Source organism: Aythya fuligula, chromosome 3, assembly GCF_009819795.1.
Source record: "Aythya fuligula isolate bAytFul2 chromosome 3, bAytFul2.pri, whole genome shotgun sequence".
Classification (NCBI taxonomy): domain Eukaryota; kingdom Metazoa; phylum Chordata; class Aves; order Anseriformes; family Anatidae; genus Aythya; species Aythya fuligula.
The window spans coordinates 24,808,895-24,815,295 of NC_045561.1; the positions used below are offsets into that span (position 1 = coordinate 24,808,895).

At 50.2% G+C, this 6,401-nt stretch overlaps 1 protein-coding gene across 2 annotated transcripts in view; it reads right to left on the minus strand.

The window, feature by feature from the left end:
- LYST (lysosomal trafficking regulator) overlaps positions 1-1,004 on the minus strand; it is an 81,117-nt gene extending 80,113 nt beyond the window's left edge. The window contains exon 1 of one of the 2 annotated variants that reach the window (XM_032183498.1): positions 946-1,004. The gene's annotated coding sequence lies outside the window, so the exon portion shown is untranslated. Of the gene's footprint in view, positions 1-422; positions 468-945 lie in introns of those variants that run through there. The other variant, XM_032183497.1, reaches the window with a different exon arrangement.
- Between the last annotated feature and the right edge of the window lie 5,397 nt (positions 1,005-6,401).

A 6,401-nucleotide genomic window follows, 5' to 3' on the forward strand; every position in this document is an offset into this window, starting at 1 on the left:
TCACCTACTTTTAAACTTGGTTTTCAAAGTACAGCATTGATAGCTATTTGCTTCTACCTTGCAAGAATCTCTGCTTAAAACATGAGGAAAACAGAACAGAATTAGAACACCGTAAGAAGAGGCTCATTTCTTCTCAGCTGTAACAATATATGAAAGCCTTCTCATTCTTCCTTCTCTTGGTATTTTAGATGTCCAACATAAACTCTCAGAGCCACCGAGCAGCAAATCTCCCACAGTACCTAAAAGGATGCTTTATTCTTTGCACTGTTGGCGATTATCTGTCAGCCCACAGTTAAAGGAAAAAGAACTTGTGCTTTGCTGACCCCTTTCCATGCTACAGTCCCACTATGATACGGGCTCCTTCCAGACATCATCTCCTGCCCAAGCAAGCAACCTCAACCAGACCACGTCAGCAGACATACCTCTACCGCCGGTATCTCCCCCAGGAAGGGCTCACCGTTCCAGACATCTCTCCCCTGCTGCAGAGCCAGAGACCGCGACGCACCTGACTCAAACAGAGCTCCTCGCTGCTTCTACGTCGAGGGCTGCCCCAGCGCCCCGCAGGCAGCGGCAGGAGCCTGCTGCGGACACGGGGCTGCGCCACTGCCCCCGCCTTCCCCCAGCCGCTCTCACGGGGGCCGGGGGCCGTTAAACGGCCGCCCCCGGAGCCACCGCGAGGGCGGGGCCGCCGCCGGGCCCCGGGCTGGCCCCGCCCCTCTCGCGCGGCCCGGCCCGGGGCGGCCCCTCCCGGGAGCCCCGCGGCGGGCACTGCAGGGCCCCGCCCGCGCCGCCGCCGCCGCCGCCTCTTCCGCCTCCCGCTGCCCGGGCCCAGCAGCGCCGAGGCAGCGGCCGCCGGTGGGGCCCGCCCGGCCCCGAGCGCCGCGGCCTGTGCCCGCCGAGCCCTCCGCACCCCGAGGCGGCGCTGCCCGCTGCCGCCGCCCTTACCCGCTCGTGGCTCCGGCAGAGCCGCGGCGCCCGCCCGCCCGCGCCGCTCTTATCCCGCCGCCGGCCTCCCGGCAGCCCATGGCGGGAGGGCCCGGCCCGGCCCCGCCGCGCCGCCCGCCCCCGTCGCCATGGCAACGCCCGCCCCGCCCCGCCCCGCCCCACCTGACGCCGCCGCTCCCGCTCCGCTGCCACCGGCGCGCGGAAGAGAGAAGGGGAGGGGCGGGGAGGGGAGGGGAGGGGAGGGGAGGGGAGGGGGGGCGGTGTCACGCGCGCGCGCTGCAGCCAATCGGCTGCGCCGCCTGCGTGACCGGCGGGGAGGGGAGGGGCGAAAACCAGAGGGGCGGGGCTTGAGGCATTGGCCACGCCCAGTATCCCTTAGGCCACGCCCAGTATCCCGTAGGCCACGCCCAGTATCCCTTAGGCCACGCCCCCCGTCGTGCCCCAGTTGGTCGCGTAGTGCTCGGGTCGCGGTGCCCACCAGGGTTACCCTGCAGGCACCCGGCCCCACGGCCCGCCTGCCGCAGCGTACATGTACACGATGTACCCGAGGCGACCGCTTCACACCGACAGCCGGGGGTTTGCGCCCAGGGAAGGGCAGCAGCGGCGCAGGGCACAAGGAGGAGGAGGGTGCCCTGCGCTGGGCGCAAACTCCCAAACGTCTGCGTGAAGCCCCTGCGCTTCCTGCGGCCCCGAAGAAAGAGAAGTCTTCGCTACCTCTCCACCAGAGCTTCCTGTTTACCAGAAAGCAGAGAGAGCGCTGCTTTATCTGTCGTGCAGAACCATGCCTATGTGTCCCTCCGCCGTGCTGGCAGCAGCTGGTTGCTGCTCTGGCAGAGGCTTCTGCCATGCCACAAAGCTCGTGCCCATCGGTATCTCCAAGGCTCAGGGTTGCTGACCAGCTTTCCCTGTCAGCAGGCACCGCGTAGAGCCAGCAGGACGCTCAGAGTTGCACGTTGTCTTTGGTTTTCTCAGGGAGACCAGAGAAATGAGGCAGCCTGTACATTGCCGTGGTGTATGGCAGAATTTAAGCAGCAGCAATGGAAAGGAAGACGGCCAGATCAGAAGTACAACAATACATCAACACACCCCTGGATATCAGCTTTGGTATTCCAGGAATATAAGCATTTTGGACTGATAACTTAACCTTTACTGAAACTATGAGTTTTCAGATAAGAACTGGTCACCACACTTGAATACATGAGTGATTTTTGCAAGGCATCTGTTGCAGTCTTTGGAAGAGAAGATGGTCATAGCCTATATTGAAATGCCCTGAAACGGCTCTCACGTACATGCTATAAAAAGATTATAAACTATATGGAATAATAGTAATAATAATAAAAATATGTTGAGAAAGGTAAGTAAATGAAATTAAAGATTTTATCAGAACATTAATGTTCTCTCTAGAATGCTTGAAAGTGCAACCTATCTTTCAGATATGTGGATTTTCTTTAATTACGATAATTAAAGCTCCTGCTGATATGGCAGCATGCCTGCTGTTCAGTTTGAAATCTGTGTTTTACCATAAAATACTATGCATGAGGGAATTGATTCTGAATTCATGTACGTCAATATAAATTTGCAGCAGCTCTATTAAAGTGAGTAACATGACCCCAGTTCATGCTTCAATAACTTTAAATCAAGTCTAGTTCTTTGTATCAACAGTAATTCACTGCTGACTCCCTTTATTTTACAAGCATCATCTGAATCTCTCTTGAATCTGTAAGGTCTTTCAGCAGAATTCTTCCTAAATTGTAGCATTCTGCTATAATTCTCCCTCCTCTGCAAACATGCAGGTGGTACTAACATGGGAACCAAGCAAGATACAAGACAATAAATGCCATTTTCCTCTTATTCTCTTGAACAACAGAACAAGCCCGCACTGCTGATACCTGCACAGGTAGCATCAGTACCCATATGCTTCAGTATGTGGTGTTAATGTTCACAGGCAGTGGATTAAAATCAGTGGTTCAAAAATTTTAGGGGTCAATGGGCCAATGTCTTATTCCAGAACTTCCTAGGTACCCACTACATTTCGTAAGCCACCGTCTACTCTTGTCATCAAAGTTTCAGCTGAAAACATTACAAAGGCAATGTAAGGCACGGATTTTGTGGGCCATTTCTACAATCATATTCGCTCTTTCTTTTCTAATGCCTATTTACCTGTCTAGGAAAATCTATCTGTGTTTTAATGGTATATAAAAAAAGCCACTAATAAAAACTGTGGAGTGATACATATAATATATGAGATGGCTTGAAACCACCATCTTAAATCAGAGAGGTTTTTGGAAAGGATATCTTAGCTCAGATTTGCGGAGGATGAATATTGGCCTGTTTTCCCAAGGAAGCACCATACTCCACTTTTTCCTATGCTATTGTAAAAAATCTGAAAGAGTGAGAAAAATGGCAAAGTAGTTTTGCACTTGGGGAATGAGTGAATTGTCTGAGAGATTCATTAGGACAACATGCTAGTTTAAATGTGGGTAACATACAGTATGTTTATCATGAGAAGCAGCCTGTGAGTTGATGCACTTCCAGATGAATGTTGGAGGAAGTAGCTGTAGAGCAAATTCAAGGATACACAAAATCAGGCTGGTCATGTTTCATGCCTGGGTAATTCATTTTTGACTAGCTGACCCTAGTGGAATAGAAAGACCAGAGAGGAGAAAACGAAAACATTATTTAATGGGTAGAGCACAAAGGCAAAAATAAATTAGGTTACATGGTTCCAAAAAGATCTGAAAGCACAGAAGCTCTGGGAAACCTTCTCTTGTTGCTCAGGCTTGCCTGCTCCAAGCAGGACTGCATTCCCCGTGGTGCCTGACTCGTCACTGCAGTAATTCCTGGCCAGCACAAAGCTGACATCAGGATGTCTTTACTGGTGGTTCTTGTTGCAGTTTGCAGAAGAGATGAGCAGGTAGTGGAGAGCCTGGCTGTAGCACACTGCATGATCCCTACATTTGTGCTATGTGTAGTCTCTATGAATCAGCAAGTCTAGCTTGACCAGCCTTGGCTTTGCTACTTGGAAGGAATTCCTCCAGTCTAAAGTTTACTTTAAAACACTTGAGGTAAATTGCTAATCACTGAATTAGAAGTGAAATGCCTTTAGTGTGGTGAGTTTGAATGATATAAGAAAATTTGATTGAAATCAATTTCTACAGGAATGATTGAAGTTAGAGTAATTCACACTACAAGGACTGAGAGAAGCCAAATGAGAAACGCAAATAATATGAGAGGATGAATACATATATACAGCACTTTAATTTGCACTTTCTCATGGCTCCCAAATGTATGAGCCACACCAGATCATCACCTCATACAGTTGCACATTGTCATGTGTCAGTAACAATGTCTACAGCCCAGTCCCCATTCTACAGTAAATAAACAGGCAAAGGATGAGCTCCTGAGCTGAGCCAGCAAAGCTGAGGTGAAATCTGAGGAAAATCAGCAAAGGTAGATGCTCAATGTTTACGCAGACAGTTCCCTGTTGGTACTTAACACTACCTTCAGCTTTGGCACAGGAGATGAATTTGGCAAGAGGAATGATGATGCAGGGAAAGCAACGGGGTGCACTAGAGCCAGCATGGACAGCACACAGGGCCTGCTTTGTCTGTCCTGGAACAAACATGGCTCAGGAAGCAGCCCCTGTGACAACGCTCAGCCTTTGTGCCTTTCTGCCTTTCTGTAGGAGGCACTTTCTCCAGATTAGCATTCTCGGACAGATGCTAGCCCTGGAGACACTGCAGGCCACAAAGCTAAATTTCAGATGCTCTCACTTTCCCACGAGCAGCAGCCTCTGCAGCAGCCTGGGCTATCCTGACAGGAACGTGCCCATTCCCCTTCACACTTGCCTGTGTTTTCTATTCCTTCTCCAAACGTCTCCAGAATTACTCCAAGTCATTCGTTTGATGCCATGAAGTAGCTTACAGAAAGAGAGCATGACATTGATTCAAGGCAAGGAATTGAGCCAGTTTTGCAGGTTTACGTAACGCGGCGGAGCTCTGCAGGTATTTAGTTGCATTAAATAATTCAGCAGGGTGGCTGTCTGAAGTGCAACAGTTTCTTTGTTCCACATGAAAGGTGATTCACGCTTGGAAGGCTTCAGACACATATCCAGCAACCGGCACTGACTTTTTTTTGGAAACATACGCATTTATGGAACCAGAGACTAGCTCCCAGCACCCCTCCAGGCCCTCTGCCAAATCTTCTCATTTTCTGATGATAAGGCCAAATCCCGTTCACGGTTTTGTCAGCGTTTACTGCTTTCAGCAGAGTCACCCTGGAGTCATGCTGGTGTAAAAGGGTTTGCTACAATCTTCAGTGTTTCCCCAGCCCCACCCACACCTCCCCAGACCCTCCCCACCAGCGCTCCCCTCAGTGCTGACCTGACACAGGAGCTGGCACACAACCCCCAGGTACAGACATCACTCCCTGCTTCTGACCTGTCCCAGACAAGCACCACAATACGCGCAGCAGCTGCTACTCAGTCACCCTGGGCTCTTTGGTCCTCGTGCCAGATGTGGGGCCTCTCAGAATCCGCACCACTGGGCTGCAAAACTCTCCAGAAAGCACCCATAGCAGTGCCCTCCCACCTCCCCTCAGGCTGCTTTTCCTGCGCCTTGTCCCACAGGACACCCTGGCACAAGACATGAGGGAATGGCCCTCCTTGGACACCTCTCTCTGTCATCGATCTGCCCCTTCTCTATGCAGCTCACCCTTCCCTTGGAAATTAGGCATTACTCCAGGGAATAAAAGCTATTTAAAAACCTGCAGGGCATACCTGGTTTCCTCAGAGAGCTGGAGCTACAAAGCAAGGGGGCAGTGGCACAGTGTTACACGAGTATCCTCCTTCTGGGGACTCCTCTGCTAGCCTTGGATACAGACCCAGTCAGAGTGATGCTGCATCTGCACAGGCTGCTGCAGTGAAGCCTTGGAGTTTCTGCGGGATGAAATCACAGCTTCCTTGCTGCTGTGCTCTGGCTCCATTTCAGCTTCACATAAGCAGCCTTTTCTGCAGACGTTTGGAGTTTGGAGATTGCTTTGTTTTGCTTTTGCTTGGGTCAAAATAATAATAATAATAATAATAAATAAATAAAGCAAAGAAAGATTAAAAGAAACACATCCAGGCTTTTACTATCAGTGGTGCGGGGCAATGAATAAAAAAATGCAGACAGCTACAAAGATTGTGCTAAGTGGTGCAAGAGGCTAAAAGCTTTCCAATATGCCATTCTATTGTGTTCACCTGAGTACTGCATACAGGCATATCAAAAGGGAACAGTTCAGCCTTAAGGCAAAATTCATGAACTGAGAAGACTGTCTGAAGAACTCAAAACTCTGTCCAGTTTTGCCAAAAAGCTTTCAATGAGCAAACCTGAACTGATTTTCAAATAAAAGTTTCTCATTTCCAGTTGATGCTATTTCTCTAATTAAAGAAAATAAAAGGGTCATCAAACCATGCA